The sequence below is a fragment of the Cricetulus griseus genome, assembly GCF_003668045.3.
Source record: "Cricetulus griseus strain 17A/GY chromosome 1 unlocalized genomic scaffold, alternate assembly CriGri-PICRH-1.0 chr1_0, whole genome shotgun sequence".
Lineage (NCBI taxonomy): Eukaryota > Metazoa > Chordata > Mammalia > Rodentia > Cricetidae > Cricetulus > Cricetulus griseus.
Genome location: NW_023276806.1, coordinates 121709825 through 121734750, shown reverse-complemented (window position 1 = coordinate 121734750; position 24926 = coordinate 121709825). Strand labels below are relative to the sequence as shown.

At 42.2% G+C, this 24926-nt stretch overlaps 1 long non-coding RNA gene across 1 annotated transcript; it reads right to left on the bottom strand.

Moving 5' to 3' along the window:
- Window positions 1–18793: 18793 nt before the first annotated feature.
- On the bottom strand, window positions 18794–24656 carry LOC118239598. The gene is made up of 3 exons (XR_004772168.1): window positions 24346–24656; window positions 22445–22622; window positions 18794–21487 (listed from the first exon to the last, which is right to left on the bottom strand). It is a non-coding gene; the product is annotated as an uncharacterized LOC118239598 (long non-coding RNA).
- Between the last annotated feature and the right edge of the window lie 270 nt (window positions 24657–24926).

Here is a 24926-nt window from a genome sequence, read left to right as displayed (position 1 = left end):
CGTGCACACACAGGTATGGGGTGGGGTGTGTGTGCAGGGGTGGTGGTGGTGTGATCATTACCTAAGGATCTTCAAGTCCAGATCCAAAATTCCCAGGGCACATTGTGAAGAGAGTCTCCATGCTTCTCAGACTGGAGGGCTCAGTTCATTAATCACAGCATGGCCCCTTGGGTAAGTTCCTTAGACTCTCAGAGTTTCAGTTTCTCAGAGACATAGAGACCCCAGTAGCAGACTACTTGGGATTAGATTTAAAATAAAACGTGCTATGCGTAAGGCTTATCAAGGCTAGTGTGAAAGGAAAGCAGATGATTGTGGAAGCGGCTCTGATCGCTGCTGTCTGTGGATCCTGGTGAAATAGTAGGGAAGGTGAGTATTTATAACTTTTATTTCAGATGTAATTGCCTCCAAGATCACACACATCAAGCTGGCTATGAGGCTGCCTCCAGTTACCGGACTAGCAGTTCATATTTTCCTGCACATGACAGCTCCAGTTTTGTGTCTTCTGCCTGGAGGATGTGCTTCACATTTAAATGTGTCTGCAGTTTTGTTTACATTTCTCAGAGCCTTCCACCCAGATCCAAAGATGACTGAGGAAAAGGCAGTAATAGCCTATGCTTCATATCAGCTCGACAATTCCGTTTCCTTATCTCTCAACAGCACCAAAGGTGACCCCAGTGAAAATGCAAAACAAAGGCATAAGTCATTCTTGGAGGCACTGGTGATAAACATTCCCCCATCTTAATTCAGGGGCATTCTTACAAAGAATACAAAATATTTCTTTTACCTAGATCAACCTTTGCTCTGATTGTTGACCATGAAAACATACATGATCCATTCCACTGACAATATGTGACCCTGAGGTCACCCCTGGAGAGACCAGAAGGGTCACTTCTGTGACACTCAGTTTTGTTTTCTTTCTTTCTTTCTTTCTTTCTTTCTTTCTTTCTTTCTCTCTCTCTTTCTTTCTCTCTTTTATTATATATAGTGTTTTGCCTGCATGTATGCCTACATGCCATAAGGGACCACCAGATCTCACTGTAAGCCACCATGTGGTTGCTGGGAATTGAACTCAGGATCTCTGGAAGAACAGCCAGTGTTCTTAACCACCAAGCTGTCTCTCCAGCTTCTGGCACTCAGTTTTCTAATTGCAGCTTTACTATTCCCAGATTGCTCCTCTGTATTTTCAACTTTTGAATACCTTTTTAAAAACGTATAGGGGTAAGGGGTGCAGAGATGAGTGAGTTCTGGGGACTTTCTTTTTTATATTTTAATTAAAAAATAAGTTATGTTTATATGTGTGCTTCTGTTTGTTAATATGTGCACCTGTGAGTGCAGATCCACCTGAAGGCCAGAAGGGGGCGATGAATCTCTGGAGCTGGCATTACAGGCTGCTGTGGGCACCTGATGCAGGTTCTGGGAACTGGACTCATATCCTGAACAGGAGCAGCACGTGCTCTTAACTGCCGAGCCATCCCTCCAGCCCCAGCAACTTTATTTTAAAATGTTAGTGTATTTTCACCTTTGCATTTATTTAAGCTCCTTTAGGAAATATTTTTAGATGTCAATTAAAATGTGTAGAGCAATATATTTACTTATAAAATTCTTCTAAGGATTCAACAAGCACAATTTTGTTGTGGTTGCTTTGTCTTTTTATTTTTGCTACAGGGTCTCACTATGTAGCTTTGGCTGGCCTGGAACTTATTCTGTTGACCAGGCTGGCTGTGGACTCACAGCAATCCACCTGCCTCTGTGTACCCAGTGTTAGGATTGAAGGCACGTGCCACCCTGACTTGTTAAGCAGAATGGTATTAAATAGGATGTTTAAGTTTTCTGATGTGCAGTTGTTGGCTCGACTTCTCAGTTCTTGTACCTTCACAGACTAAAGGAAACGAGGAAGTACTTGCTTTACATTAACAGCAGTAGAGGCCAATGAGATAAATTGCTTATTTTCAACAAAAGATTTACATTGCTTATAGTAAATAATTAATTTTAAAAATTATTTTCAATGTTGCATATGTATGTGCCTCTGTGTAGTTAAGTACACATGAGTGCAGTAGTGCCTGGGAGACCAGATGAGGGCTTCAGATCACCTGGAGTTGAAGTTATAGGCCGCTGTGAACCACCCAACATGCATTCTGGCATCTGAACTTAGGCCCTTTCCAAGGGCAATACACGCTCTTAACCACCACCATGTTCCCATTTTAAAAAGATTTTATTTTTACTTATGTGTAAAAGTGTGTGTGTGTGTGTTTGTGTATGTGCACATGTAGGAGCAAGACATTTCAGTACTTATGTCCTGGAAGATAAAATAATGGTAGGGAGGGAAGACTGTAGAGAATCAGTGGGGAAAATCTATGCATGGAACTGAGGCCAGTGTGGTTGCTGGAAGTCTGCTTATTTATTTATTTATTTATTTATTTATTTATTTATTTATTTTCAGCTTTTACTAGAGCTATGAAACCTCCTCCAATCCCAACATTTGTTAGTCTGTGTTTGTTGCTTCTCAAACTATTTTTTTCCTACATTGGTTACTACAGGTGATTTCCCAAAACCAACCCTTACAGTCAACAGGAAGCAAGCACAAGGCCCATCCTGGGAAAGCCTGTCAAACAGGAAGCTTGGCTCTTCCTCAGTGAGACAACAGCACTTCCTTCACAGGTTAACTCAGACTTGAAGGCCTGCTTAATTATAATCAAAATCTAAATTAAAACAAAAACAAACTGTCTGAGTTCTTATTTTACTTTCTGTAGCTCATCTTGTCTTAAACCACTGTGGTACAATGGGGTTTTCTTCAGCCATGAAGAAAAATGAGATTATGTTGTTTGTAGAAAAATGGATGGTTCTAAAGATTATCATCTTTTGGAAAATAAGCACTTCAAAAGATAAATATTGGATTTTCTCTCCTGCAGGAAACACACACATGAATACGCACACACAAGCCTGTGTACATGAAACCATATAGGGCATGAAACTAGAAGGGGGATTACTGGGAACAGGGATCAATGAGAAGTCCCAGTGGGACCAGAAAGGGCAATGCCAATGTGGGCAGGGGATGGGAGGGTGGGGAGGGGGAGGGGGAAAAGGGGTGAAGGGATGGGGGTTTTCTTGAGCTCATGGCAACCTCCTCTATAAATTGTATTGCTTTCAATCCCTCCTTTAAGTAGGATTGTGGCATTTGTCTTTCACTTAACTTCCCCCATCCCAAAACCTCATTCTTGTCATGACATGTGACAGGGTTGCCTTCCTGTCTTAGTTTTATTTATTTATTATTTTGATTTTTCGAGACAGGGTTTCTCTATGTAGCTTGGAGCCTATCCTGGCACTCGCTCTGGAGAACAGGCTGGCCTCGAACTTACAGAGATCCGCCTGCCTCTGCCTCTTGAGTGCTGGGATTAAAGGCGTGCGCCACCAACGCCTGGCCAGCTTAGTTTTATTTTTAAGATTTACTTTTATCTATGTTTGTGTGTCTCTGTCTGTGTGTATGCATCTGTCTGTGGAGGCTAGAAAGGTGTCCAGTTCTCTGAAACTGGAGCAGTGAGCTGCCAGATGACAGATGGAAGAAACCAAACTCTAGTCCCCTGGAACAAATACTCTTGAGTCCTAACCTGTCTCTGAAGTCCCCGTTTTTAAAGACTGAGTACCACTCCACTGTAATATGAATCATATCTTCTTTCTTCATAGGTCTGTCAATGAAGGCCTAGAGGAATGTGTAGTGATTTTTCAAAGGACTTACTACAAGAGCTTCTTCTTCTCTCTCTCTCTCTCTCTCTCTCTCTCTCTCTCTCTCTCTCTCTCTCTCTCTGTGTGTGTGTCTGTGTGTGTGTGTGTGTGTGTCTGTGTGTGTGTGTTCATGTGTGTGGCAATGTGGAGGTCAGAGTGACTGTACAAATGTGTGACTAATTCCCAGGCAGGTGCACAGGACACATTCTCAATGGGTTCATTCATTTCCCCTGTTCATCCTCCCTCGCAGGAAATAACACAGAGAAATAAATACACCACTGCCTATACATTTGAGAGAAGCCATTCTCTCCCTTAACTTTCTAGAGCTATTTTTTTCAGCTATTTCTGCATTTATAGATCTTATGTGCTCCAACCCACACTGTCTAATGTTTTTCTTTTCCTTTGTTTTTTCACTGATAGGACTGAACCCAGGACTTCAGCATGCTAGGCAAACATTCCACCACTGAGCTATAACTCCAGCTGTCTAAGCATTGTTTTTTTTTTTTTTTTTTTTTTTTTTTTTTTTTTTGAGACAGGGTCTCACTGTGTGGCCCTAACTGACCTATACCTAGCTTTGGAGACCAGGATGGTCTTGAACTCACAGAGATTCCCCTGTCTCTACCTCTCTAGAGTTGGGATTAAATGTGTGCACAACCATACATATCTAATATTTTAAAGGTGATTTTTTTTTATTGCAAACAAAACCCTGAGAACACTTGAGTCTTTTGGAGGACTATTTTATTCTCTTGTTATTTTGTGGTGGTGCTGGCGATTAAATCCAGGGCCTCATGTAAACTGGGCAGGCGTCTCCACCTGATCTTTATCCTCAAGCCCAGCCTGTCTGTGTTTAAGGCATAGTCACTGGAAAGGCTTGATGTGAGTGAAGTTCAACTACTCACCACACTGTTGCTCTTCAGGTAGAATGGGAGCAAATTTCAGACCAAGCTGTACACATGCAGACATCTCATTCAAACATTTGCCTGTGCATGTCTGTGTGCTGTGCTCCAAACATGAAATGGCCCCCACAGGCTTGTGTGCTTGAATATTTGGTAGCCAGCAGGGAAGGGTACAGAACCTGTAAGAGGCAGAGCCTTGCAGGGGAAGCATGTCACTGGTGGGATTTGAGGTTTTGTAGCCTGGTCCCACTTCTTCTTCTTCTTCTTCTTCTTCTTCTTCTTCTTCTTCTTCTTCTTCTTCTCTCTCTCTCTCTCTCTCTCTCTCTCTCTCTCTCTGCTTCTTGTGTGCAGGAGACATGTGATTAATCTGCTTTTTGACTGCCAGCCTGGTCTTAGGCTTCTGCTGATGGACCTTCCCCATACCAGTGGACTTTACATCCTGTGGAATTGTATGCTAGAAAAAAAATGCTTCTCTCCAAAGTCTCTGGTGGTGAGAGCATGTTGTCACAACAGAAAGTAAGTAATGCAGTGTGGCTTGCACAGCTTTGTTCTGAAAAGACTGATGGTGCCCTTGAATATATAATATATATATATATATATATATATATATATATATATAGTTTTGGACTAACTATGTAGCCCAGGCTGGCTTTGAACTTGCAACAATCCTGATTCAACCCTCCTGAGGACTGAGATTACAGATGTGTGTCACCACATCCAGCCCAAACCTCTGTCTTATGTGAAAGGACGATTTCTTCTACAATAAGTACCAAACAACCAGGAATCCTACTCTTAAGAGTAGGATTAACACAAGCATCCAATAGCTAAATGCATAGAAAGCAAAGGATTAAGACCTTGCCACCATTCCTACAGGTACAACAGCACAGGATAGGCTTGGCATATGTGCCTTCTTCATAAAAGAATGGTGGGTGTCTAAAATGCTCGATTTCAGCCAGTCCATACACCTTCCCTGGTTTAAGTTTTACCAGTGAGAACTTGTCTCCGTAGTCCACCTATTCCTTAGCCAGTCAACATTTTCCCAATAAAAAATGATACCTAATGTTAACACCAGTTAGAAAACCGCAGGATAGTCCTCAAGACTTTCATATATTCATTAAAAATACATCAAATTATAGTTTTTTTGAAATACTCATAACCCAGGTGTTTAAACCCACAAATTCTGGAGTTTATGCTGCTAACTGACCACTTAAGGTTTGCCTTTAGGGCCACAGGCTGAGTCTATGTTGACATTATTTAAAAGGAAATTAGAAATATCAACAGGTTTTCATAGTGAATTACCTGTCTTTCATTTGTAAAACACCATGTTAAGTGAAACTAAGTAGATTTGGATGATATATACAGGATTGCCCATATGCATATTGATGAAGGACAATCTACTGACTCATGGGCAATCTACCAATAGTCACACAGATTTAAGGCTTAAAAATCTAATGTTAGGCAGGCAAAATGGCTTAGCAGGTGAAGAAGCTTGCTGCCAAGTCTAACAACCTGAGTACAGTTCTTGAGACCCACATGGTAGAAAGAGAAAACCAACACCACAAAGTTATCCTCTGACTTCCACATATGTATTATGACTTACACACACACACACACACACACACACACACACACACACACTTTTTGAAAACCACCTTACTAGGCCAGGTTTAGTGGTGCACACCTGCAATCCCAGCCCTTGGCAGATTGGAAGTAAGGGGTTCAGTTCAGGGTCAGACTTGGCAACAGCCTGGGCTCCAAGACTGAATCAATATGAGATTTTATCTGCTGAGCTATCCTGGCCCCCAAATAAAAACTTGAAAGAGTTTATGTCTCAGATAAACAGCCTAACTATTCAGTATAACCTTTGAAACATAACACTGGCGTGCTTGTTTACAGAAAAGGAAGGAACAAATGCACTTACAAGACAGAAAGCCTTGAGAACTTCCACCCTCTCCTTAGCAGGAAGCCAAGGCATCATGTATAGGCTGCATCCTGGAACTCCTCCTTTTTTTTTTGAACACAATTTTAACCAGTTCCTGCTGGTCTCAAACTTACAGTCCCCCTGCCTCAGCTCCCTTCAATGTCTGTCATAGTAAGCCGCCATGGCTGATGGAAGTATACCATGTTTCTTAGTGAGATGGGTCAGAGGAACCCTCACCAATTACTGCTGATTAGGAAGACAGAGAATAGTGGGGATGCTGAAGCCCAACACCTCTTATCATTTATGAAGTCTAGATAATGCAGTGATCCTCATGTCAACTCATTTTGTTTTCATGAGCTCCCTGAACTTGAGGTACTGTTACTACTTCATCTTATAGAGAAACATGGTTTCCGAAAGAAGGACATGTGTCTCAGAGGCAATTCTAGGATCAACTCAGCCTAGCTTGGACTGCTGAGGTTACCAGCCACTGAGAAGAGGAACTGTAGCTAAAATGCTGCCCACATACAGTCCCTGTCCATGTAAACTACTTAGCAACTCTGTGTATTTTACCAGTAATGCTGGCCAGGCTTTTTTTCAACTTCTTGCTTTGTAAGCCCTTATGAAGAACCCCTTCATCATCACTGAGTCAGGAATCCTGAAGTCCTGGGAGGGAGCTCATCAGAAAAACATGCCAAATGATGAAGTAATTGAATTTGAGTTTTAAAGAAGCCACGTGTGTTGAAGTGAGTCTGGATTTCCTCGTATCTTCCACCACTTGCTCATTGCTATAACATGTTTTTGTCCTCTGGAGTGGAGTGTGGAATCAGTTTAGTTGGATTTCTCTGTAGTTGGGTCGTGATATTGGTGATCAGGGTAATACCAAGAGTTTTCTCTGCTTTACCCCACAGGCCTACTGGGAAATGGTATCAAAATCCATCTCCCACAACACAGGGAGTGCAACTTTAGAGACCACATGGCTTTTGTTTTTCTTTTCTGACTCTGTCATGAGCTTGAGCAAGTTTGTAGGAATGCCAACAACTTTTCCTCAGGCTTCACCGCCTTGCCCCATGCACTGGTCAGCCTGTGCTTTCTACTCCCGGGTTCTGCTAGGCCTTATGAGAAGCACATCTCTCCCGGAAAAAGCATCCTTTTAAAAACTTTTCCTCCGCTGAGCATGTTTTAGCCATCTAAGGAGCACAAGGAGTGCTCTTCCCTACAGATTCTCACTCAACTATTCAACCACAGAGCCAACCTGGGGGTGCACATGTTTGACCACCATAGCCATAGCCAGCTAGCTTTAGCTGCAAATGAAGAAGGGCCAATGACAAGTCTGTGAAAGGCTCAGATGGAAACAAAGTGATTTTCTCCAGATCAAACTCTCTCTCTCTCTCTCTCTCTCTCTCTCTCTCTCTCTCTCTCTCTCTCTGTGTGTGTGTGTGTGTGTGTGTGTTAAGATTGCAAAACAATTCAAAATTAGCATAGCCAACTAAATGCAATATACACATAACTATATATATATTCATAGTTCCACACCATAGGCGATAAATGTGAATTAAGTTATCACACACATATGTATCCTACTACTACTGCAGGGACATTTTATTCACTATTCTGTTGTGCCCTCTTTTTTGCTCTAACCAATACATCATGATTTTTTTCACTCCATTAAATATTCTTTCAACCCATCGTTCTTTCATCCATAAATCTGGTTTATAAATTATGTCCAATCTATGTAATGTATTTGCTCCATGGGCACTGAAGTAGTTGAATGTAATCAGTTTTATGTGCTTCAGTCTGCTATCTTTCTATTCCTGGGTTCTTGGGTTATTTCTATTTTTTAATTTTGTAGACAAGAATGCGATGAATATTTTACACATAAATCTTTCTGCAAAAGTAATTGTTTTCTGGTGATGAATTCCTAGTAGTTGGAACTGCTGGTTCAACAAGGATGGGCATTTTTATGGCTTTGATGCACAATGCCAATTTCCCCTCTGGATAACCCTGACTCTTTCATGTCCAGCTATTAACCTTAACTCGGTTATTCGGTTCAGCTAATGTTAGCGTTAATGCCATAAAAATCATGTGACTTTTATTACTTTCTTAGTGAAGTGTTCAGTTATATTTAATAAAGCATTGTTGTTGTATTGAACAGCTGTACTGAGTCATTAATTAATGTAGGTGCAAGGATAAAGTGTGATCCAGGTACCACGGAGAGGGGGACATAGCAAAGGAAAGATGAGGGGGCATATGTGTAGGACTACACATGTACACCATTGAGGGAGTCCTGAAATCCACTCTTCTATAGGCAATGGTTGTCAAAGAAAGATGGCATCCCTCCTAAAGCACCAAGTTCTAAAAGCATCTCTTAAAAGTTAACATGAATCAGCCACAATGGGTCATAAACTTGGTTGAAAAAAAAAAAAACTGGGTCTGCAGAGAGACTAGGTAATGAGGAGAGCTCATGGGGAGATATCCAGATCTCCCTGGGAAGGGGAAATAGAAGAGATTTTGTGAGTGGACTGAGGACAGGTGGGGATGGGACCATGAGCGATGAGGTTGAGGTGGGCCCAGAGGAGGAGATTGCTGAGGGGGACTGCTTGAGGGCATTTCCTGTTGGGCAGAAATCTGGCTCAAGGAATCTCCCAGGAATCTATGGGGAGGACTCCAGCTTAGACTGCTAGCAATAGTGGATAAGTAGCCCGAACTTGTCTCCTATAACCAGATTGATGCTTGTTATCAGAGAGGTGTTATCCAGCAAAGGATGGAGGCAGATGCCAAGACCCTCAGCCAAACATTAGGCAGATTTCAGGAATCCTGCAGAAAATAAGGAGAAAGGAGGGTAGAAGCCAGAGGAATCAAGGACCCCATGGGAAGGTTCACACAATCAACTAACCTGGGGTCATAGGGGCTCACAGAGACTGAGCCGACAACCAGGGAGCCTGCATAGGACTGACCTAGGCACTCAGCACATATGTTACAGCTGTGTAGCTTGGTCTTATGGGATGCCTAACAGCAGGAACAGGGGCTGTATCTGGCTCTTTTAGTGGCTTTTAGAACCCTACTTCTCATACCGGATTGCCTTGTCCAGCCTTAATAAGAGGGGAGGTGCTTAGTCTTACTGCAACTTGATATGCCATGTTTTATTGATACTCATAGGAGACCTGCCCTTTCCTGGATGGAGATGGGGCTGGGATGGGGGAGAATGATGAAGGGGGTACAGCTGAGATGGAAAATAAATAGATGAAAAAAATTAATGAATTATAAGCAAACAAAAAACTCTGGGTCTAAGGATTGCTTTAAAACCTCATTGTACTTTGGAAATGCAAGCAAGTGCTGTGGTAGTATTTGATATGAAAAATGTTGTTCAAAACATTTTTTACCATGAGGCCACCCAGATTGTTTAGAACCAACATCCTTGCAAAGAAAAAAAAAAAAAAAAAAAACAACACCAGCAATTTCTCCCCCACACTCTGTCCGGGTCAACGGTATTTGAGTCACCACTTTCTGAAGTCCTTTCCCCCATAAATTGTATGACTTATCAGCCTTACCATCTTGTTTTTCCAGTAGACCATATCTAGTAGTTGCTACTTTTATAGCTTGCAATTGCTTTTAAGAAATTACTTTGTGGAGATAAGACAAGGCTTCTTTGATTTTTAGACTGAGATTAAACTACTGAACTTTGGCAAAAATAGGTTTACAGCAGGATAGAAAACACACACATAGTGTTTGCCTGCACAGTCGGTAGCAGACATTGACTCTTCCAGTGATTGCTTACTGTTTGAGTTAGTAAGTCATATTAAGAAATTCTAGTCAAGATAGTCTTTCTTCTTCCTAGAATAAGCTAACTAGCTCATACTAGTTATTTTGTGATGAAGTTGCACCTGCATCTTTCTTCTACTAAGTTGTGTATTTGTAAGTGTGAAATAACAGGTGAGCAACAGCTTGATTCTCAAAGCAGGGGCAAGGTTTATAATTTCTGTGTGTACACATGTGTCCATGTTTGTGTGTATGTGTGTGGATTCCAGAGGTCCACATTAGGTGGCTTCCTCAGTTGCTCTCAGTTTATCTGTGAGACAGGGTCTCTCGCTGAAATCAGAGCTCGCTGATTGGCTAGAGTGGTTGTCTCTGCCTCTCAGCACTCCTATGGCAGGCTTCAGCTTTGCTTTTTTACATGGTGTCTTAGTTAGGGTTTCCATTGCTGTGATGAAACACCATGACTAAAAAGCAAGTTTGGGAGGAAAGGGCTTATTTGGCTTATACATCCATGCTGTTCATCATTAAGAGAAGTCAGGACAGACACTCAACCAGGGCAGGATCCTGGAGGCAGGAGCTCATACAGAAGCCATGGAAGGGAGCTACTTACTGGCTTGCTTCCCCTGGCTTGCTCAGCCTGATTTCTTATAGAACCCACGACCACCAGCCCAGGGTGGCACCACTCACACTGGGCTGGAACCTCCCCATTGATCACTAATTGAGAAAATGCCTTATAGCTGGATCTCACTGGGGCATTTCCTCAGCTGAGGCTCCTTCTACTGATGACTCTGGCTTGTGTCAACTTGACACAATACCATCCAGAACATGTTCTAGGGGAAGCCAGGTCTTTACGGTTGTACATTACATGCTTTACCAACCGCCTCCCCCCGCCCCATCTCTCCAGCCTGGATATATAGCTTAAATATGTGAAATAACGCTGAATAATAGCCACCAGGTCAGTTAAGATGTTTTCAAGGTTAATGGAGAGGCTGACCTGTGCCTGTGCCTGTGCTGCTGGGAGTGTGAGCTAGCACAGCTGCTCATCGTTTGCTACTGAAATCAAATTCAAAGTGTGAGCTAGGAAAGCCTTCCTGCGAGTAACTTCCAAATATGCTTTTAAAGATTTTAAAGTTGCAAATGCATTTTTTATGTGTATGTGTTTGAATGCATACTACGTGTGTGCAGGTGCCAATAAGGCCAGAAGGGGGTGTCCAGTCCCCTGAGCTAAAGATCCTGGTGGTCGTGAGTCACCCAAGACAGGTTTTGTGGAAGGGCAGCAAGTGCTGATAACCACTGAGCAAAACAGCCAATCCCTAAAATGTGCTTTTCATCAACTAATAGTTTTTTTTTTTATGTCTTTTAACCTAGTCATTTTACTAACCTAAAAGAGCAATTAGGTAGGTAAGAAACGATTTGACATTTTTTTCCATTGTGGCTTTATTTGGAATCATTATAAATGTCAGAAGAATGGTAAAATTCTAGTGGATAGAATATGATTGCCATAAAATATTATTTTTAGCCAGGCAGTGGTGGCACATGCCTTTAATGCCAGCACTTTGGAGGCAGAGGCAGGTGGATCTCTGTGAGTTCAAAGCCATCCTGGTCTACAGGGCGAGTGCCAGGATAGGCTCCAAAGCTACACAGAGAAACCCTGTCTTGAAAACCCCCTAAAAATGTTATGGTTAGAAAAATTTAATAAATAAAATGGAACTGTTAAATGGGTAAACAGGCTACAAAATACAAATGCTATACATGTGCTTGCATATACACAAGTGTAGTACCTCTCATCCTATCAATTTGTTAGCATAGACATCAATGAGCATAAAATAATTCTTGAGGGAAACATACCAAAACCAAAAATATCCCATGTAATATGATTTTTGATAATCATTGTGTCTGGCTTTTACATTTCTTTGTCTCATTAATTTGTCTAATTCCTTCAACTGTTTCTCCTCAGGAGGAAGAGAGACAAGTCACTGACAGAATGAGCACAAATCACTCACATTAAGTAGACTTTGCTCACTGGAGTTTGCAAACAAAATGTAAGTAGAGCAAATATGGCTCTTGTTTGGTTACCACCATAATCACACCAGCTGCCCCTGACATAGTTCAAGGGTCTCTCTCTCTCTCTCTCTCTCTCTCTCTCTCTCTCTCTCTCTCTCTCTCTCTCTCTCCATTTATTTTATATCCCAGCTACAGCCTCTCCCCTCCTCTCTTTCCAATCCCTTCCTCCAACTCCCCAAACCCCTTCTCTTCCATCTCTATTCAGAAAAGTTCAGGTCTCCCATGAGTATTAATAAACCATGGCATATCAAGTTGCAGTAAGACTAAGCACCTCTCCATGTATTAAGGCTGGGCAAGGTGACCCAATATGAGAAGTAAGGTCCCAAAGGCCTGTAAAAAAAGTCTGAGACAGCCCCTGTACCTGCTGTTAGGAGTCCCACAAGAGAACCAAATTACACAATTGTGACATATATGCAGAGTGCCTTGGTCAGTCCCATGCAGGCTTCCTGGTTGTCAGTTCAGTCTCTGGGAGCTCCTATGAGCCCAAGTTAGTTGACTGTGTGAGCCTTAGGTGCCTCTCTTTCAGTCAGGAGCTTCCCCAACTGATCAGGCTATGTGTATGTTGTCCTGTGAGTGTATTTTCCATACTGCTTGCTTGGGCTTTGTCTGGTTATTTATCTTTTTAGGGCAATGGTCAATGGGTTTCTGTCTGTTGCTTGGAACTATGCCAACTGCTTGAGTAGTGTTGAGAAAATGGTTCATATTTGTCCAGAATGTTTCGACCAAACACTCACCTTGGACAACATAGAAAGATAAAAAGAGTCATTGGAAGTATTAGAATAAAAAAGGCTAGGTATCTAAACTCCAGACCAGGAGTATGGGGCACAGCCATAATACCAGAACTTAGGGAGGCCCAGGCAGGAGGACTGGTGTGAGTGTAGGTTACATAATAAGACCCTGTCCTAAAACAAAACAAACAAATACAAAAGAAAACCACATATAGACAAAAAAAATGAAAAGAAAAGAAAAAAGAAAAAAAAATCACCAACAATCTCAGCAGGAAGCAAGGGAAGTAGTACCAAGCTAAGACTTTAAACAGGGGTGCTGTCACTGTGATACCCATGGCTAATCAACTGTGTTCTTAGTGTTGCTAAGCTGCAGAACTCTTCCAAGTTCTCCTATGGGAACTTGACTCCCATAGCTGTAGCTACAATGACTAATATCCTCCTCCTCTGGTTTCTAAAACAGGAACTGAATCCTGACCTCTCACTATTGTTGGAATCTTCTCAAATAAAGAGAATATTTGTATGGCAGGGAGCCAAACAAAACAAAACAAATATCCATTATGGATGGTAATGACAGGGCACCATTCCTCGAAAGAGTATACCAGTTACTGCACAGCCAAGTTGAATGGATGAGATCCCTTCACTCTCCAAAGACAATGTTCTGTTCTTGCTGGAGAAAGATTTGCCTTTTATTTTTTTTATTTTTATTTTTTTTGCCTGACAGCTAGTCTACCAAAAAGGGATTCCCCAGAACATTATCTCAGACCAAGGCACTCTGGCACAGAACAAGAAATGAGCAGATAAAAAGATGGACCCATGGACCTATCACATTGTTGCATGCTGCACCCACCACCAACCCTGACCCAACATTGGTGGAATAGTGGTGGTGGCACAAAGCCACACACATTTATTACAGAAGCCTACTTCCACTATTTTCATGGAGAGAGCAACTACAGCTTCTGCCTCTCTCTCCTCCCCCCAACCCCCTGCCGCTTCTTCTTTCTCTGCCTCCTTTCCCTCTTTTTTTTTTCCTCCTCCTGTTTTGCTTCCTCAGGTAGGAGCTTATGTAGTCCAGGTTGGCCTTAAATTCTATAATGTAACTGAGTGTGGCAGTTTTGTCAACTTGACATGATCTTTCTTCCAGCACCCATGTTGGGTGGTTCACAAATACCTGTTACTTACACCTCCAGAGGTTCCAATACACTCTTCAAGTCTCTGAAGGCAGCCACACACATACAGCATACACACACAGACATAGACATACAAAATTTAAATAAATAATAAATAGGATAGAAAGTCACATTCTTTTCAAGGGGATGCATCTCTCTCTCTCTCTCTCTCTCTCTCTCTCTCTCTCTCTCTCTCTCTTGTTGTTGTTTCAAGACAGAGTTTCTCTGTGTAGCCTTGGCTGTCCTGGAACTTGCTCTGGAGAACAGGCTGGCCTTGAACTCACTGAGATCCACCTGCCTCTGCCTCCCTAATGCTGGAATTAAAGGCATGAGCCACACCACCTGGTCGGATGTGTTTTTTTTTTTTTTTTTTGGCAGAGAAGGTTGAGAAGAGAAGCCACACACATTTGTTACAGAAGTCTATTTCCACAACTTTCATGGAGGGAGTCACTACAGCTGGGTCAGGCAACGACTGAGTTATAGCATTGACATTTAGCTTTTACCTCCCTCATGTTGTCAGATCTCCTGGTACTACCTTAGTTACATCTGCTAAAAGTCAGAGCCATGTGGTAGCTTTCTGAGGGTCCAGCACTATTGCTTTGTAGGCCCCTTATTTCAAATAAAAATTAACAATTACATTTTATGACTGCAGTGCTTAAATGAGAAGTATAATTTGGGCTGAAGTAATTACTGTGCACTTATCATTTCACATTCATTTTCTTCTAAATTTAAGAGAAATGAAGATGAAAATATATCTACAGACCCCAAAAAGTTTTATTAGCCTTAGATCCATGGTTTTCTGTGCCTAACTGGGTAAGTTAGCCCTGATGAAGTAGTGAGCGGTGAGCAAGCCCTAAGCTTTGTCAGCCATCATGTTTAGCCAGTTTCCTTCAGTGTCATAATTAACATTGCTACAATTTGTATGACATAAATATTAATATTATTCTCACATCAAAGATGAGAAAATTATAGTCTAATGAAGTCATAGAGGATGTTAAAAAGAGCACAGAATCAAATTCAGTTAGTGGTGACTGTACAGCCTAAGAAATTCATGACTGTGTCATATTGTTCAGTATGTTCTAAATGAAACTTGAGTCAAACAGGACATAAACACTATCTCAATATCTTCTCCAGCTAAAAGTACAGACAACAACAAAACACAAGAGACAACCAAGAGCTCCAGTACGGCCGGTGACTCCAGCACAGTCAAATGGATCACAAAGAAGCCGTCTTCTTTGAGAGAAAAAGTAAAGTTGATAGGTTTATTTTTTCCATGCTGGGAATTGAGTTCAGGGACTTAGCCATGACAGGCAGGCACTCTATCCCTATACCCCGAGGATAGATCTTAAAAAAAAAAAAATCCTAGAATTGTTAGCATCTTATAAAGTCTCCTTAGAGAATTTATTTCCTTATTTATTGAACCAGGGTCCAGTGTAACTCGGGCTGGCCTCAGACTCACTGTGTAGCTGAGGATGACTGTGAAGTTTTGATCCTTCTGCTTCTGACTCCTGAGGGATGGGATTACAGTTGAGTGACATCAGTCCTGGCTTATGCAATCTTGGAGGTCAAGCCTGGGCTTTGGGCTTGGTGGATAAACACTCCACCTACTGAGCAACATCTTCAGCTCTCCTTAGAGATTTTGTTGAGTGAAATTTTCTGCAGACAATGGAGATGTCATCACTTGTGGACCCTAGGTAAGACCTTCACGTCACTACTTGTAGAGCAATGGAAGTTACAGAACCTGACCACATCACACTGGCACTGTTGAAAAGTCAGAGAGAGTCCAAAAGAGGGACAAGAAAGTGCAAGACACCTATAGTACAAAATAACAGAATAGTAACCACACCTGCAATGAAAATGGCCAGAAACATAGTTCCAGGATGAACAAAACAACTGATCTGGAGTTCCCCTTGAACTGCTCTCAGAAAAATTAACCTGACTCCAATCAGACACAGTGACCTCTATTAGCCAGATAATGGAGGCACAAACAGGTTGTGTGCTTTCACTTCCTGGCCAATTACTCAAGCCCTCTTCCCCCAACAGGAACCGGACTGACCTAAAAGCTTTTAAGGCACCAGTCAGCAAGGTGTCTGGAACAACAGCCCTTCAAAATTACTCTGTTCTCACATCCCTTGTGGGGAAAATATCCCGCAGGTGAGGGCCTGCTCCAAAGTAGAGGCAGGGGTTGTTTAGCTTCCCCTTTAGCAAGAGGGAAAATTGAACTGCTTGATGGCACTTTCAGTTTTATTTCTTCTTTCCAGTAGCAACTATGGAGGAGAGTCATAGTACCTGGTCTAGACAAGTGAACAAATGACAGATGGGTGGCATTTGAGTAGGATGAGTCAGTAATTAATCTGGACCAAGATGAGCTGATGCTTCAGAGACAATCAGGGTTCTCTGCCAGATGCTGCATGTCAGGTAGCCAGATAATAGCTTGTGGGGGATTTTCAGTATCACAATATTAGGGTCCAAGTGAGGGTATTGCCTCGTTCCTTGAACTGCAATGTTCAGTAAGTTCTCCAGGCTGACTTTTTCTGATGTGGTTTTAATGTACCCATGTGTTCACATGGTCCCAACCTATTTTGAGAAGTTGAGAGGTGACACTTTTCCCTTTTGGGAAAAGTTGTCAGTCTGTGGTGATGAAAAGAAGACACTGTTGTGTTTATGACAAGGAGCAGAGTCATCCTGCCTCTTCCCAGACTGAAGCCAAATGCTGCTTATAAGATGAAGTCACCCAAGGGAAGACACGGCCTGAAAGCTGCTGCTTTATACAGTCTGTAGTGGTTTTGAGCAGGTTCAGTCTTGTTTCAACACTCCATATCAGGAATAAGTAAGCTAGCTATTTCTAACATTGCCCCTGAAGCTGGCTACAGAGAAGACTCACACACTCCTCACAGGCCCTGAACACAGTTTGAGAGTGGTCTCACATCTGTATTGCCACAGACCAGGATCCCCGTGACCCAAGCTACTATGCCTTCTTGAAGCTGGAACCCTGTAAGAATGCATCCTTCCCCAGAGCCAGACGACATAGCTGCCAATTCCACCATGTTCACATGGTTGGTAGTATCATCATGACTCAACAGAGAGCCCCAAAACCTGCTGGCTTCCACTCACAGGATGCTTCATCCTCTGGGACACACCTGGTTCTGCTCAGAGTTGAAGCAGACACAGCCAGTGACCTCTGTGCACCTGCACCTGGCTGACAGTCAGCCAAATATCAGCTTATTCCCCCAGAGAGCCCTCCTTTCGTTATTCCCACTGTCCTAAGCATACTGTCCAAGCAAATGGGCTTGGCACATGCTCAATCCCAGCCCAGTATTCATCAGGGCCAGTCCCACCCACCTACTAAGAATCTCACATAGACGCTGTCTCTCAGTGCCCATCTACCTGGCCTTAGTGAAACAGTCAGCCAAGAGCAGCTGGGCTAGTGTTGACAGGTTTCCTCTGTTTTCTGCTTTTCTTTTCCCATTCCCAATATGTGTGGTATGCATGTGTGTATATACATGTTTGCACTGGGGGCATGTGTGTGTGTATGGGGTGCACGTGTATATGTGTGTGCCTGAAGGCCCTAGGCTTGTGTCAAGAATCATTCTTGATTCACTCTTCCACCTTAACCATGGAAGCAGAGTCTCACTCACAATCAAACCCAGAGTGCATTGATCTGGCTAATCTCTCTAGCCAGCTTTCTCTGAGGATCCCCTGTCTTCATCTTCTGAGGCTGGAATTGCAAGGGCCACCATGGCATCCTGGCAGTTACATGGATTCTGAGTGTCTGAACTCCAGCACTTATGCTTGGAACAGTCTCCCCAGGCCCAGTGTTTGCTTTTTGAGAAAGACTTCATTTCTGAAGGACAGCTTGTTGGGCAATGGTGTCCTTGGCTAGAATTTTGTTATGCACTCTTGACTATATCATTCTATTATCTCCTGGCCTGCAAGCTTCCTACTGAGAAATCTGCTAGTGTCTAATGAGGATTCTCTTCAATATATTTGGCACTTTTTTTTTCTACATTTGGAATTCTCTTTCTCTGACTCCTTGATGATAACTTGCGGTGGAAAGGGTCTTGGGTTCAGTCTAAAGGTATTCTTAGATTTTCATGGATCTGGCTGCCAGTACCATTCCTGGTACTTGGGAAGCTTTCAAAAACTATTTTGTTAAATGTACTCTCTATGCCTCTCTCCTTTTCTTCTCCCCTTGGAACTGATATAAAGGAACTATTTGTTTGCTTGATGCCCCATGGTCATGTAGGCTTTCTTCATTCAGTTTTATCCATCCCCATTTTTCCTTTCAGTAGGTAAAATAAAGAACTGTGTTCAAGTTCAGAAATCCATTCCTCTTGGTGGTGCAACCTGCCATGTGCTTGTATCTAGAATGCCACCCCTCCCCCCACAGAGGCCCATGTGTTAGGGGCTTAGTTCTGGGCTCATAGCACCAAGGAGAGGTGCAGGAGCCTTTAGGACTTGGGGGGAGGGGGCGGTTGGCTAGTAGGAGGTGCTAGGTCATTGGGATTCCCTGTTTTCTTCTTCTCTATTTCAGACCCAGGCCGTGAAGTGAGTGGCTGTGTCCCTCTTTGCACTTCTTCCCCATTTGCTGTCACGCCCAGGCAGAATCAGCAAGAAAACCCAGTCACAGAGCCTATCTTCAAAACTGTGAGGCAAAACAACCCTTTCAGCTTTATTAGTAACAGACTAACACAAGTTTCTGGAGAACTTTAACGTAATCCCTATACTGAAAAACCTCACATTTTAGCGTTGTTAATTTTATGACAATTGAGGAAAAGAAATAGAGAAGGATGAGAAATGAAGAAGAGGAAGCATGTGGTCCTGACTTTTAGATATGAAAGCACACCCCAACTTCTAGTCTCTGTTGCACACCTCTAAAGTGAGCAGCCTGAAGTGAGGCCAAAGTGTGGAAGAAGAGTGAGGCACTGGGATCTGTATCTAGATGGCGTGGGATTCCCTTGCCTCTTGTGTGGGCCCCTATGTGAGCAAGTCATTTTCCTCACTACTTTCTTGTGATTGACTAATTAAAAATTTATTCTGTGATTTCAATGGAGTAAGGACTAACAAAAACAATAGCTGATACTCCTGCTGCGATTCTTCCAATGGTGATCTGAAGCCAATACATCTGACTGATATTCCACAACGCATTATGTGTTTCCATGTGTTACTGTGCAGTAGAAATACATACAGTCTCACACCATTTCCCAAGAGCAGCTCAGTAATTGTGGAAGGAGTTAGCTGGCTAGTACAACACAGAGGACACAGAGTCACAATGACACTTAATGCCAGTGCGTATCCACAATGACAGTAGGACGATAAATAAAGTTGTTACTAATTTTCGTGTTCTTTGCTTTTCTTAAGAATGGAAGCTGTTAGCATGAACTTGAGGTAGATACATAATACATGAATAACTTTAAGCAAACTAACTTTCATAGCAGTGCATCTTTCAGTATTGGAAACAGTATCTGCTGATTTGTATTTTAACTTGAAGGAGCATGGACAGAACATTCAACTTGAGGTGTGAAGGGACGCACAGACAGCCAAGCACCAAAATTCCCAATGTCTCCTGTCTCTTTCTACTTTACACAGACTATGAAATGTCTTGAGAGGACTCCTTAGGGGTAAAAATGCCAACCACAACTTTAATGTACTCTGGGAGGGACCAATGAGAAAGCAAATTGTATAATGAGATTTCACCTTGTTTCAAATAAATTATCTTACCTTTTCCTTCTTATAGAACATGATTTTAGTTTTTACAAAAAGAAAACTGAACTACTAATGTTTGGCACTTCCTTGGTACAAAGTCTGTGAGAAAAGGTCAGTTGAGGTCACCTTCTCTTCAGTGACGACACCATCCATGCCAGTCCTTGGCATCACTCTTGCTAGTAAGAGCACAGCATACTTGTCTATGCCTCTGGAGATCTTCAGTAGAAGTTATTTCCAAAAACTGGATGTTTCTGCTGCTCTCATGCATTCTTTAACATCTTATTTATTTGTGTGAGTTAGCAGTCCAATTTTCCTTAGGTCCCTGTGGGCTCAAATTTCTGTATTGTTTTTCTCTATTACAGAAACCCCTGTCTGCAACAATTGCAAACTCTGTGTTTGTGCAGGAAGTATTCCAGTGAGAAAGAGGAAATTCTTAGCCTCTGATCCTCCCATGTTGGGAAGCATGTGGTATGATTAGCACCTCTTCTGCATTCCTTCCTGGTGTAGTGGAAGTGTGTACAAGCACACTGGTGGAAACTTGACACAGAAGGGCAGTGTTACCTGCATTACCCAAGATGACAATTATAACGTTGTGCCCCTGTGACTGAGCAGTCTGTAAATCTGGAGAAGAGGAGTCCTAAGAGGTGGTGCGTTCCTTCCAGTCATGGTCTTCCTGGCTTATCTGGACTACACTAAATGGGGGTACATTGTCCTGGAGCCTCCATTTCTGTAGCTGCTTCTAGATAACCAGAGGTGGGCAGAAGGCTGGGACAGCCCACATGTGGTACCTGGGCCCCTGAGAACCTCAGCCTCATGGGTCACAAATCACCCCCAGCTCTTCTTTGCTACCCAAGGCATTTTCTTTGAACTAACTACCATGCGACTTATTTTCTGTGTTTCGTTTTCCTCACTTGATGACTCATTGTTTGCTTATCACCAGAGCAGCTAGAAACATCAGGTATTCATTTCTGTCTCTCCCTGAACCCAGGCTCTGTCAATCAGGGGCACAAACACGTGTAACAGAAACTAGTGGTGAATTACGAAGGCTCACGACTCATAATGAAGAAGTGGACACCGAGTAGATTCTTTTCTGGGGGGTTGACCGGTAGCCACTACATTCAGTTTCCAGAAAAAGCAGTGGGAGTGAATGTAGAGGAGTCATTGAAGGTACGGTGTAGTGGTGCCTCTGATGTATGTACCCGAACGATATGTGCGTCCGACTGAGTGGCGTCCCTAGATACTGCAGATTCAAATCTAAGTTTTTTGTCTCCTCCCTCCCTCCCTACCAATATTTCAGCATCCTTTTTCACAAGTTGTCACTTCTGTTTCCATTTATTCAAATTGTTCTTGGTTGACTGGCACTAAAACTCCAGTCAGAGTTTTGTTGAAGCTGTCATTTATAGAGTTCTGTGTTCACTGCAACTCACCGAGGATGTCTTTCCTTTACCACCTTTGCTTCCTGTCTCTGGTTAGTGAGTCACTTTGAATTTCCATTTAAGACGAAACCCTTGCTTGCAGAATGAACACCGTCACCTGCAGAAGGAGACCCATGCACAGAGCACCAAGTGAGAGTTTTCTTTGGACACTTTGAAAGGGGAACTAAAAGCCGCACATTGTACCACCCTGTAGATGACACTGACTTGCCAGCAAAGGAGCCTGGAGATTCCAGAGTCTCATGCCTACTCTGCATAAATGGTGTGCACAGTGAGCCAGGCTCTGTGCCAGGAGCTGCCTATAGCATATGTGACAAGTGTGTCATCCTTTCATGCCACTTACATTCTTATAACAGGGTGTCCAGGAGGAAAAGTGTATAAAAGCATAGACTATACTAAGAGATCCTTGTTTTGATTTCCTGTGTGCTGACTTACAACTACTAATTATTTTACATTTGCACAGCATACAGGCTGAGGTCTGAATAGCGATGACTTGAAACCGCCATTCAGACGCTAATGTCCTTATGTCTCTATCCTATACTTCTAAAAATAGTTAAAGGATTCCCCATACTGAATAAGCTAGTTGATGGCATCACATGATTCAACTAAATATTATGGCACCAGTGAAACAGGGTTGTTTTTCAAAACGTGAAGCTAAATGCTTCAGAAAGACTTGATACAGGAGCTGTGTAGAAGATTACATAACATACAGTATTCAAATACGTGTTTGTAATCCCAGAGTTAGGGAGGCTGAGGCAGGTGGATCTCTGTGAGTTCGAGACCAGCCTGGTCTACAAGAGCTAGTTCCAGGACAGCCTCCAAAGCCACAGAGAAACCCTGTCTTGGGAAAAAAAATCTCAATAAAACATAGAAAACTAAATTTCTTTCTTTCTTTCTTTCTTTCTTTCTTTCTTTCTTTCTTTCTTCTTTTTTTTTTTGAGACAGGGTTTCTCTGTATAGCTTTGGAACCTATCTTGGGCTCCTGAGTGCTGGGATTAAAGGAGTGTGCCACCATCTCCTAGCACTCAGCTGTCTTTCTTATACAGCCTAGACTCACCTGCCCAGGAAAGGCACTGCACACAGTGGCCTGAGTCCTTCCATGTCAATTAGCAATCAAGAAAATGTCCCACAGATATTCCCAGAGGCTGGTCCAATGGAACCAGTTCTTTAACTGAGGTTCCATCTTTTCAAGGATGTCAAGTTGACAACAGAAATTAGCTGTGTCATTGCATAAACTGTCAAAGAATAAAAAATACTATTAGAAAAGGAAGAAAAACAAAAATATGGCTATTAATACATGAGTAAAGGAATATGACATTTGGTTTATGTTATTTTTACATGTCACAAGGGTTACTCTTGATTTCCTTTCAATAATTAAAAAGTGTAAAAATCAAAAGCAGCATGGAAACATCATTTTAAACTCCTGAGATTAAAAAGTGATAATGGTTGGGGCTGGGGATATGGTTCAGCTGGCAAAGTGTTGGTTGTTCAAGCATGGAGCCCCACCACCCATAGGCTGGAATCCCAGTGCTGGGGACACAGAGATAGGAAGATCCCGAGCTGAGCGCCAGACAGTGAGATACTGTCTCATAAAGAAGGTGGATGCTTAATTACAGCACCACAATGGAGAACTATCTCTCAAAGTCTCTAAAATCATGCCTCACTGGCCTGCACCAAGCTTAGCCTTCCTGTCTATGCTGTGTCAACAGCCTGTGTTAGTCAGGTAGAGATATGGTTAGGATGGCTAAGGAACTAACCTTAGGTTTTATTCAATTAAAAAAAACCCTTGGAGATAGCCATGCATCCTAGGTTTGTTTTGAACTGCCTTGTAGTGTCAGATGACCTTTAGATTCTGTTTCCCAGTTCAATTTTAATTTAAAGACTCATGTTTGATGTGAGTGTTGGAATGTTTTTGGAACACGACACAACTGAGGAATGAAAATTGAGATGTCTAAATGCAGATTAAGTGTTTCAGATAAAGAGTTAGTGTCAAGATTGACATACACTGAAGTGTAGAATAAAGATAAATATATATGCATATATTCCTCTTTTATTTATTTGTATTTTTTTATAATTCTTGGAATTAAATCCAGGTCCTCATGCTACATTCCCAACCCTCACTATATAAAAACATATATCAGTTACATGTTTGCATTCATAGTATTTTTAATATATTGAATTACATATATTATTAAGGTTAATGCCACTTGTTTCTGGTTGTTCTTTCTCTGACCATGGCATTTATTGGATCTTTTCATCTGCCATGGGCTATGGTGAATGCTCTTATTTTAAATGTGTCTGTGTGCAGGCTTGGACATACCACAGTGTGTATGGAGGTCAGAGGACAACTTTTGGGAGTTGGTTCCCTCCTTCTGCCATGGGTTCTGGGGTGGATCTCTGGTTGTTAGCCTTGCATCACAGCACATTTGGCAGCTGAGCCATATCTCTGGTTCCCTGAATGTTTTTTTGTTTCTTGTCTGGTCATAGTTTGGGAGTGGGGATAGTCCCCTAATTCACTCAGATGCACTTCTTTTTCTTTTGGAATTCCATACCCACTGTCCATCAAATCTTAGGTTGATGAGCAGGCCGTGGCTCCGCCTCTTAGTCTGTATTTACTAGGCACCTCCTAAGAGTCAGTCATGAAGTGTTCATTTCATCCTCTTGAAAACACTTTTTTTTTTCCGAGTGTCAAAACCTGGAACCAAAGTCCTTTGGCAGAGTGACACTAGGATGGGGAAGGCAGAGACCTGACTCCATTTAGACTGTGTTTTGCTTGAAAACCAAGCCACAGAGGTTTCTTATCAGTCAATACACACCCCATACTGCTTGGAAGTCATGGCTTTGTCGTTAAGTAGCCACCAAAGGAAATATTCTTTGAAGCAACCAGCATCATCAGAATAGAGAGAATTTGAATCATGTCACAAGTAGACCCCTTTGCTCCCCATAACAGATACCAACCTGAAAGATGTTGAATAGGAATTGACACTGTTGCTAGAAGCTGTGCTTGTGCCAGACTCAGGGTCACAGAGGTTGGGCAGGGAGCTGGAGAATTTTTGAGTGTGTTTGCTTCCTCACATGGGTGGATACAATCTGTGTTCTGAGTAGCTCTGCCTTCGGGAAAACTCAGTTTCACTTCTTTTTTTTCCCACAATATGAATGAAGTCATTTTACTATAACAAAAAAACTTTTTATAAGTTCTTGTAAACACATCCTATATTAAATTGATCAACACAGTTTTCGAACTGATACATCTGAGGCATTGAAAATTGTAGATTTACATGTATGTGTCTTGAAACATACAGAAAACATATTAATCGATACCTTTTTAAATATTGTTTTAGGGTAGGTAATCCCAGGGATTCTTTTTTTTAAATTTTATTTTATTTTTATTTAAATTAGAAGCAAGTCTGCTTCACATGTCAATCCCAGCTCCCTCTCCCTTCCCTCCTCCCTGGCCCTCCACCAACCTCCACTCCGTCCCCCCTCACTATCCAGGGAGGATGAGTCTCTCCAAGGGGGATTGCAAAAGTCTGTCATAT